We start from the raw sequence: 10,241 nt of genomic DNA, 5'->3' as shown, positions 1-10,241 counted from the left end.
ACGGTTAATTTTTAAAGGAATTGCCAAACTCTTTTCCAGAGTGGCTGTACCATTTCCTGTTCCCATCAGCAGCGTGTGAGTGATCCACTTTCTCAGAATCCTCACCCACATTTGGTCTTGGCACCGTTTCGAAATTTTTAGTCATTCTGGGGCACCTGAGTGGCTCAGTCGGTTGAGCGTCCAACTTCAGCTCAGGTCACGATCTCACGGTTGGTGAGTTCGAGCCCCGCATCTGGCTCCGTGCTGACAGCTGGGAGCCTGGAGCCTGCTTCAGATTCTGTGTCTCCCTCTCTCTCTCTTTCTGCCCCTCCCCCGCTTGTGCTCCATCTCTCGCTCTATCTCAAAAATAAATAAACATTAAAAAAAATGTAAAAAACATAAAATAAAATTTTAGTCCTTCTGATAGGTGTGTAATGATAGCTCATTGGGCTTCAATTTGCATTTCATTGCTGGTGGATGATTGCTAAACGTATTTCTGTGTCTTTATCTGCCATTCTCTTTGGTGAAATGTCTCTTCATCTGTTTGGCCCATTTTCTAACTAGCTTTTCCCCCCTTTTCTGGCTGTTGAATTTTGAGAGTTCTTTATAGGTTCGAGACACCGGTCCTTCGTCAGAGAAGGGGTTTGCGAATATTTTCCTCCCAGTCTGTAGTTTCTCTTCAGCTTTTTAAAAGACTCTTCCACAAAGGAAAAGCTTTACATTTTGATGAAACCCGATTTATTCATCTTTCCTTTTATAGCTCAGTACAAGTACTGCTTGCCTAGCCCTGGATCTGCGAGTTTTTCCCCTGTGTTTTTTTTTTTTTTCCCTAAAAGTTTTATAGTTTTACGTGTCGCATTTAAGTCTATGGTCTCTTTTGAATTATTTTCGCATAAGGTGTGAGCCTTAGGTCGGATCGCCCTGGTTCTTGGATGTTTTAATAACTCCAACGCCATTTGCTTAAAAGTCTGTCTTTCCTCCATTGAATTGCTTTCGCATTCTTGTAAAACATTAGGCAGGAATATCTGTGTGGTCTATTTCCGGGGGCTCTAGTGTGTTTCATCGATCTATGTGTCAATATTCCAGTCTTGCTCACGGTGGGTATGTAAGAAGTCTCACGTGCTTTGTATATAAGGTTTTTTTTTTTTTAAACAATTTTTTTTTAACGTTTATTTATTTTTGAGACAGAGAGAGACAGAGCATGAACAGGGGAGGGGCAGAGAGAGAGGGAGACACAGAATCTGAAACAGGCTCCAGGCTCCGAGCTGTCAGCACAGAGCCCGACGCGGGGCTCCAACTCACGGACCGTGAGATCATGACCTGAGCTGACCGACCAAGCCACCCAGGCGCCCCTGTATATAAGGTTTTTGATAACTCGTATAGACTGGTTCCTCTCATCTTGTTCTTTTTCAAAATCGTCCCCATGATCCCAGTTCCCTGGCTTTTCCGTGTCCGTTCTGGGATCGTGTTGCCTATTGTCTACAACACATTTTGCTGGAGTCTTTACGGGACATGCGTGAAGTCTGTATGCCAGTCTGGGGAGAACAGACGCCTTCTCTGTGCTGGGTGTTCCTCACGGGCACAGTATGTCGTTCCATTTCTTGGTCTTTTTTTGATTTCTTTCATCAGCTTTGTGTGAGTGTTCAGCGGGCATGTCCCGCTGTTTCCTTAGATTTACACCTAAGTATTTTACGGGGTTTTTTTGAGCAATTGTCCGTGGTATTTTTTTTTTTTTATTTTTTTTAACGTTTTATTATTTATTTTTGAGACAGAGAGAGACAGAGCATGAATGGGGGAGGGTCAGAGAGAGGGAGACCCAGAATCTGAAACAGGCTCCAGGCTCTGAGCGGTCAGCACAGAACCTGACGCGGGGCTTGAACTCTGTCCGTGGTATTTTAAACTTTGCTGTCTTCTGTTTCTCTGCTGAGACTTTCCGTCGTTTTCATTGGTCTCAGATGTGTTCGTGGCACTTCTGTTATCTTGGTGTTGGCATCTATCGAGATCTTCTTGGCTTTTGGCATGATGAGCGATTTTCTAGGGAGACCTGGGTATTTGGGGTGTTATGTGATGAGACTGTATCTTATTAAACGTTCTGCTGTAGCCGGTTTCCTGGGAAGCTGCCTAAGTGGCAAAGTGCCAAATAAGGTTAGAAGTCCAAATTCCCCACTTGGCCTCTGTTGATGCAAGAACTTGTGGGGCTCCCTGTCGCTGCACGGGTGGAGAGGAAAGTCCCAGCCCCCGACTTGGCCTTCCCTGACAGCACCCTGGCAGGGAGATTGGAGCACTTTATGTACTGCTGAAGGTGGCATCTGGGTTTCCCACGTGGTCTTGCTGGCCTGGGTGAGGCCACGGCTTTTTCTCATCTGTCTGGAGTACACTGAGTATTGCCTAAAACTTTTCTGTCTTGCTAGCCGCCTCTTTTCTGGTTCTTTGGTTACACAGAGTAGGCTTTTGTTGGAGTTTGTGATATTCAGACCCCTTGGCATTTCAGCTTCAAGTCTGGGACATATGAGGAACAACAACAACAAAAATCCAACCACCAAGAAATTCACCACTGGGTTGTTTCTTGGGTCCTATGATCCCTAGCTAAGCTACCTTCTTCTCCCCTCCTTGCAGAGCCTCCTCGGGCTTGTTTTATATATTATGTCTGGGGTGTTACTTGCCCTCAGAGGAATCGGGAAAGGAGTACATCCACCATCTCTCAGAAGCAGTAAAATTTAAATTTAGGGGCGCCTGGGTGGCTCAGTCGGTCAAGTGTCCGACCCTTGACTTCGGCTCCGGTCATGATCTCACAGTTCGTGAGTTCCAGCCTCATACTGGGCTCTGTGCTGGCAGCCCCGAGCCTGCTTGGGATTCTCTCCCCCTGTCTCTCTGTCCCTCCCCCGCTTGCTTTCTAGCTCTCTCTCAAAGTAAAAATAAACTTAAGAATTTTTTTTTAATTTAAATTTTACTTTTTACTTCAAGGGGAGATTGTTGAGTTCATTAAAATCTTTGATTCTTCATATACTTTCACTGTCTATGCAGGGCCCCGTCTTGTTTTACAGAAAGTGTGTGTGTGTGTGTGTGTGTGTGTGTGTGTGTATCTCCCCTCATTCCTAAACAACTGCTATTCCCCTCCCTCCAAAGACTCCCCCTCTCATGTACTCAATATATGCCCTTAAATATGCGTACCCTCAACAATAAGGTAGCTTTTTTGGGCGTGTGTATGCATTTCAAGTTCACACAAAAGGCGTCGTGTCAGATGTCGCATTTCATTTATGTCCTTTTTTACCCAAACTCAGGTGTTTCGGTTTGACTCACATGGCTTTACAGAGGGACTGCTTCTGCCTCCCACGTACATTTGCCACACGTCCTTACCCGTTTCCCTAGTGGGGGACACCTGGTGCCCCCACCTCACAGCCACCGCGAGCAGGGCCACCAGGAACATCTTGGGCAGGCCCCCCTGGCGACCTGGGCGTAACGTCCCAAGGTGTGGGACTACTGGGTCACGGGCCCACACTGCCGCAATTGCCCCAGGCATGGCTGACTGCTCCTGGGAGGGCAGTACCTGTTCGTGCTCCCACCGGCTGGGTCTGGGAAATCCTATTGGGAAGACTAAAATAGCTTTGGGAGTTCTCTGGTAAGAGCAGACATTATTTGGATAAGGTGAACATGTTTGGGCTTGTAAATCGCCAGGCAGTATAACCGAAGGTTCCCCGGGGCTTTCCCTGGTGATCCGGGGAGAGTCCCGCCTGGTCCAGTGAAGCAGGCAGGGAGAAACATCCAGAAGCGGGGAGAGACGTGAACCCCCGGGGATCCCAGAAGCTGAAATGGCCACTGGGAATTTGAAGTGAACGAGAGGCGAGGGGAACAGCCCCTACTACGGAGCCTGGCGAGTTCGTACTCAACGTTTACCGACTGTAAGAATGACGGAAGGAAGGAATGATTGGCCATGCATGCTTCTGCATGCTTGCTGGCCGTGGTGGCGGGGTCTGTGCTTCCGGGAACCCTGAACTTTATTTCCTATGTTGGCTCTGCCAGCAGGAGGCCCCGCATTTGTGAAGCGGCAGCCAGTGTCCCTGGGGCCCCCAAACCGCTGCCTCTGCTCTCCCTGCCTGTCTTTTCCAGCCTCTCAACTTTCATTCATTCGGTCATCCATTCACTCGTTCATCCCTAAAATCCTCCCAGACACCTAACTGGGACCCCCCCGTGCTAAACTTCCGGGGACTGAGACATGAGTGACCCAGACGTCCCCCCCACCCCCACCCCAGGACAGCCTCAGTTTCGAACCCTCGGTGGGCAAGGTGCCCTCAGCCTGGAGACTCCTGCCACAGTCTCCTGGCCCCGCTTCCACTTGTTCTCTGGGGCTCTGCTGCTCAAGACCCTCGTAAACCAGCCCCTCCCCTGCGCTCCTCCTCTGCGTTGTTCCCCGCTGACTGCCTCGACTTCCCTTTTGGGGCATTTACTGCAATGTGTCTGCAGTTATTTAATTTTTTTTTAAGTGTCACCCGTTACTCGTGTCTGTTTACTGAACACTGTGGAATAAGTGTCAGAGGAATAAGGGCTGAAAGGAAGGCGCCTATGGTTCCTCCAGGACCCAGAAACCGCCTCGGTCTGGGGCCAGCAGGGAGGGCTTCCTGGTGGGGGCGGTGACTCCAGAGTGGCCCGTTTGCCAACTGGACGAGGGGGCTCCAAACAGAGAGAACTACGTGCCACGTCTACGGGTCCAACAATGAATGAGGACTTTTGGGCAATGCAGGTGGAGGGTTTTTGTTTCTGTTTGTTTGTTTGTTTGTTTTTAGCTTTTTATTGAACGGTAATATGTGGACAGAAAAATGCCTGTATCATTAGGTGCCCGGCGGGATAGATTTTCACATCCATCAAACACACCCGCGTAACCAGCGCCTGGATCAAGAGACAAGACATTGTCCGCATCCAGGAAATCCCCCCTGTGCCTCCCGAGACACTGTGTCTCCTTCTTCCCCCAAAATAACCACCGTCCTGACTTCAGTGCCCTGTCGTCTGGTTTTGAAGTTCGCATAAATGGAATCGCACGGCGTCTACTCCTCTGCGTCCGGCTTCTGGCCCTCGACACCGCGTGAGATGCGCCCCGCACCTCACCGGTTCTTACTCTGTTCCGCTGTTGGTGGATATTCGGGTTGTTTCTGGGTTTGGGCCGCCGTGAATACCGCTGCAACAGGGGATCGTGTGCCTGTCTTTCAAGAGATACATGCACGCGCTTCCGTTGGACTTCAGCGCGGGGGCAGAACCGCCAGGTAAGAGGGCAGGCCCACGTTCGGCCGTCGTAGACGAGGCCGTTTTCCATTTTCCGAAGCGGTTGTCCCAGATACGCTCCCGTGGGCACCAGGGTTCTGGGAGTCCCAGTTGTTCTACCCCCTTAACCGACACGCGATATTTTCTCGAATTTTCATTTTAGCAATTTTGGCCGGCGTGTAGTGATACCACAGTGTGGTTTTATTTTGCCCTCCCCCGATGACCAACGATGCTTTCGTGTACGTCTAAGCCACCTGCAGAACCTCTTTTGTGAAGGGCCTCTTGCCCCTTTTTCCTCGTTGACTCTCTTTTTCTTATTGACCTGTAGGAGTTCTTTACATATTTTGGACGCGAGCTCTTTGTCAGGTGTACGTTTTGTAAATACGCAATGGATCCGACGCCGGGGACGGGGACGGAGGTGGTTGAACTGCATTTCTAAAAGCTCCCGCTGGGCTGAGGAGGAGGACAGACTGCGAGCCAGGAGGGAGGGCTGCCGTGGAGGAGCTGACCAGGGCAGTGGCCGTGTGGCTGGACGGCAGGTGCCGGGGTCTAGAGACGCTTCCGCAGCAGAACTGACAAGAGGCACCTGTCATATCATGTCATGACACACACAAGTTGTGAGGGGTGATGGGGCTGGGGGTGGGCCACGAGGTCGACTCCCAGGTCTCCCCGGCCGGCCGATGAGCTGACGCGCTCTGCCCGCCCGGCCGCCAGCAGCAAAAGGCGGCTTTGTCCTCTCAGGCCCCACCCAGGCCTGCTGGTCGGAGATGCTCTGGGGTCACCGTCGGGACACTGGACAGAGTGCCCGGGGGCGGAATCTGGGTCTCCAGTGGCAACTGGGGGACAAACACCCCTCCGGCCAATGCACACACATGGCTGGGCTCGTCCGTGAAGACCCTGCGTCCCAGACGGACTGGCAGCTGTGGGATCTGGCCCGGCCAGGATGGACAATGACCCCCTGTCTGCAGCCTCCTCGCCCCTGCTGAGTCCAGGCTCAGGGGATGAAAGTCCTGCTCCGGTCCTCAGTCCCCAGGGAAAGGGTGGAAACAGATTCTGCAGTATCTGGACTTCCATTGAGCGGCGGAGACAGCGCTGGAATCGGGCCTGACTCCCTCCCAGAGAGCAAGGACCCCCGCATCTGTACCCAGAGGCTAACGTCTCGCCAAAGTCCCACCCCCGTTCTGCTTCTCGGTGTTAACCTTGGAAGAGTTCCGTGGCCTCCATCTGGCCGCGTTCGGCCCAGCGGATCACGGCATTTCGGCTGTGATATTGTAATTAAACATTACGAACCGCTTCCGCGATGGGAGGAACACGGGGCTCACCGCGGGCCGCCCGGTGTTAGCTGCTTTACGTATGTGATGTCAATCACTCCGCCCTCTGACCTCTGTTCATTTCTTCATTTGTCCTCAAACGAGGACCCTGACTCGCCCAAGTTCGCACAGCCAGAGTGGCAGAGGCAGGATTTGAACTTGGGCCAATTGGACCCTGCAGCCCCCTTTTCTCCATCTCCCTGGCCTGCCAGACAGCAAGGGCCATGGGGGGACTGAATGCCACCCCCTCCCCCCCAACCAGTGACTTCACGGTCGCATTATTCTGTCTGTAGGAAGGGCCTGACTCTGAGCTGTGCTACCGGGAGGGGCCAGGGGAGGAGGGCTATCCTGAGAGAGCTCAAGTTCATATTCTGGCTTTGCCCTACCTCTCTGCGCGACCTTGGGTGAGCTGCATTTCTCAGGGCCTCTGCGCCCTCATCTGAGTAATGGGGTAACCCCCACTCAGCCTTGCTCCCTTGGGTTCTTGGGTGAGCAACGGACGGAAAGACCCAGCTGAGCGGAGCCCAGATGGACAGGGCTATCTGCTTTTGTCACGCTATTTGTCTGGGTCTCTCCTGGCGCCCAAGTTGACCTTTCCTGTTCCCTTTTTTGGTGTTAGGGAAGAGTCAAATGGCTCCCCCCCCTTCCCCCCCGCCCTGTACTTTTCCCAGCTTACTCAGTCCCCAGCTGCCCAAGTGTCCCAGGCAGGCCCTGGGTTCTGGCCAACGGTGGCTGCCCCCATCCCAGGACTCCAGGCTGGCCAGATGGGCAGATGTCACTGAAAATAGCCTTGAGAGGAGATTCCCCCCTTTCCGGTGCTCAGCCACTTCCTCTCTGACAGAGCACGCCGTCTCTAGAAGGTTCTGCCGGGCGGACTGAGGGATGTGCCTTGGATCTTTGTCATTCTTGAGTATGTCCTACAGGAGCAGACATTGAGTGACTCCTCGCTTGGCATCCATCACCTTCCCTCCCTCCTGACAGGACCCCACGATTCTCAGCCCACACACGGGTGCGGTAGACACGTCTCTGCTCCAGGTGGGCCCTGATTGGTTTAAACCAATTACTATATCCTATCTCATGGCTACTGTGATTGGTTCAGGGTTGGACACATGACCCAAGTCGTCCACTGAGAGCAACGGCCTCTACTTAAGCTCCCCAGGAGGTCGACTTTCTCTCTCTTCCCACTGGATGTGGAGAGAAGGCAGACCCAGACATGATGGGGGGGTGGGGGGGGGTGGGGGGGCACACCGAGACCCCCCAGGGAGAGTCATCCTGGGAAAGGAGCAAATTCGAGAACGCAGAGGCAAGAGATGAAGGCAGAGAAACCAGGTCCTGTCACCCTGTTTGCAGGGCTGGTTCTGTCCCTGCCTGAAACCTCCAATCCTCGAGCTGGGTTTTCTGTGACCTGGAACCTGAACCTCCTGCACAAAGCCTATAGCATAATAAGGGCCAGAATTCCTCTTCCTTCAAGTCCAGCTTAAGATGGAGCCCCCGGCAGTGCAGGCGATGCTCACGTCAAAGCAGATCCCTGTGGCATCCTTAGTCTCAGAGGCAGAGCACCGCTTAGAGGCCTCAAGTGGATTTTTCAGGTGGGAGCGCCGAGGCTCACCATTCTCCGGCCCTCTCCTACTCCCCTGGTCGTATGCCTCAGGCCTCAGGCAGATGGGAAGGGCTTAGGACCCTGCCTGTTGAGTCCCCAGGCCTCTGGGAAGGCTCCTCTCCTCCCCCACCCTAGTTCATCTGAAAATGGCGGCTGTGTTCTATATTGCTAAAACTGGAGCGGACCTGTCACCTGCCTGGAAGGCGGAGTCTACTCCTAAGGAGCCTCCACAGTCAAGTCCAAACACCTCACCCTGACATCCGAGACCCAGTGCCCCCAACCTTTCCTTCGCATCCTCTCCTCCTCCCTGGAGGCAGGAAGGGAAGCTTGTGTCAACTGTCTAGCCTTCTGTCCCTACAGACATGTGTTGGGTGTCGCCAAGCTAAGGGGGTGTCACCTTAAAATCGTGACCATAAATCTCAAGTTGGCCCTTGGTGTTTGTTCTGATGAGCTCTTTCCGGGTCATAAAGGAAAGGCATAAGACAGCCGTAATTTTGTTATCTCTTGTGGAGTCTGTGGGTCATGGATCTGGGAGGGGCTCAGCTGGGTTGTTCAGGGTTTCACAGAGCGGCAGTCACCTGGTGGCTGGGGTTGAAGCATCTGGGCACTGGCGGGCCATCTCTCTCTCTCTCTCTCTCTCTCCATGGCCTCAGAGCCTTCCCATGTGGTCTCTCTGCATGGGCTAGTTTGCGCTTCCTCACAGCATGGCGGCTCAGGGCTTTGGCAGGAGCATTCTACAAGATGGAAATGTTTCCCACGCAGCTTCAAGAGGGTCACGACGTCACTTCCACTGTATTCCATTGCTAAGGAGTGAGTCGCCAACTTGCCCAGGTTCCAGGGAAGGGGAATTAGACTTCACTCTTTAGCGAAGGGGGGAATGGAAGGTTCTAGAAGCGCTTGTGGGATGGGAGATATTGTTGCGGCCATCTTGGGAAAATGCACCTGCCAGAGTGCTGTTGGGCACTGCAGCTACATTTCTCGGGTCCCCTTGGTCCCCCTCTATGTACAAGGACTCTTTCACACCTTCCCTTCCCTCCGCAGACCTCCAGGACCCTTTCCTCTTATTTGCAGCCCGTGGTATTGCTGCTTTTGCACTGAAATAACAGAAGGAATCATGGGCGAACGTCCACGTGCTCCACGGACTCTCCTGCTGGGCTCAGCACCTGCTCAGGCTGCCTTCCCCGCTGGTCTCGTTGTTGGTGGCGTACCTGTGAGTCTCCTTCATGCGTGCGCTGGACCCCAGGCCTCCTGCAGTCCGCACTCGACCTGCACCGCCACTTTCCCCTCTCCGGGCTCGCTCTTCGGGCGAGCATGCTAGTCCTTCTCCCATCTTAAAAACCAAACAAAACCTGAACCAAACCGAAAAACAACCCTGTCTTCACCCCACCACTCATGCTGTCCGCTCCCAGGTCAACCCCAACATTGCCAGGGCCTGGGGCAAGAGTCCACATGGAAGTCCGCATACTCTAAGTCTAAATATCCAAGCGACATAAATACGTGAAACACCTGTGAAGTCAAATATAGGCTCCTTCTGCTTGAGAGGTAGATCGTCTTTCTTGTTCATACAGTATTTATTTGTCTCCCCTCTGCTAAACCCTGAGCCACCCGCTTTCCCCAGGCTGCCTGGGGAAATAATGGAAAAGGAACCTACAAGGCAGACGAGAGATGGGAGAAAGACCCACGGGAGGTGGAAACAGCTCTGTCACATGGTGAAGAGGAGAAAGGCCACCAACAGTCACAAGAGTCCGTGGCGTCTTGGAGGGCAAAGCCCGGAATGGTGGAGGGGAAGAGCTCTTACTTCAGAGAGCGGTTCCTGGCATAACCAATGAGGGGGCTCCCAAGCACAGCCCCAGTTCCAGCCCCAGAGCCAGCCACCCCCACGGCGGCAGCCCCAGCCCCAGCCCCAGCCCCAGTGAACTTGGCTGCTGTGTCTACGGCCCGTAAAATGGCGCTGGTTCGGAAGCTGCGGCTGGGAATAAGTGAGGTCAGGAGACGTGGGGCTGCCAAGCTGGCTGAGGCTGTCATCTGTCAGTGTCTCCGGTGGTGGTTTTAGCACCACTGTAGACAGTGATCGGCTCGACAGCTGAGAGGTGCTCGTG

This window comes from Panthera tigris, chromosome B4, assembly GCF_018350195.1.
Source record: "Panthera tigris isolate Pti1 chromosome B4, P.tigris_Pti1_mat1.1, whole genome shotgun sequence".
Lineage (NCBI taxonomy): Eukaryota > Metazoa > Chordata > Mammalia > Carnivora > Felidae > Panthera > Panthera tigris.
The sequence above is the reverse complement of the archived record's forward strand: the minus strand, read 5'-3'. Positions refer to the sequence as shown.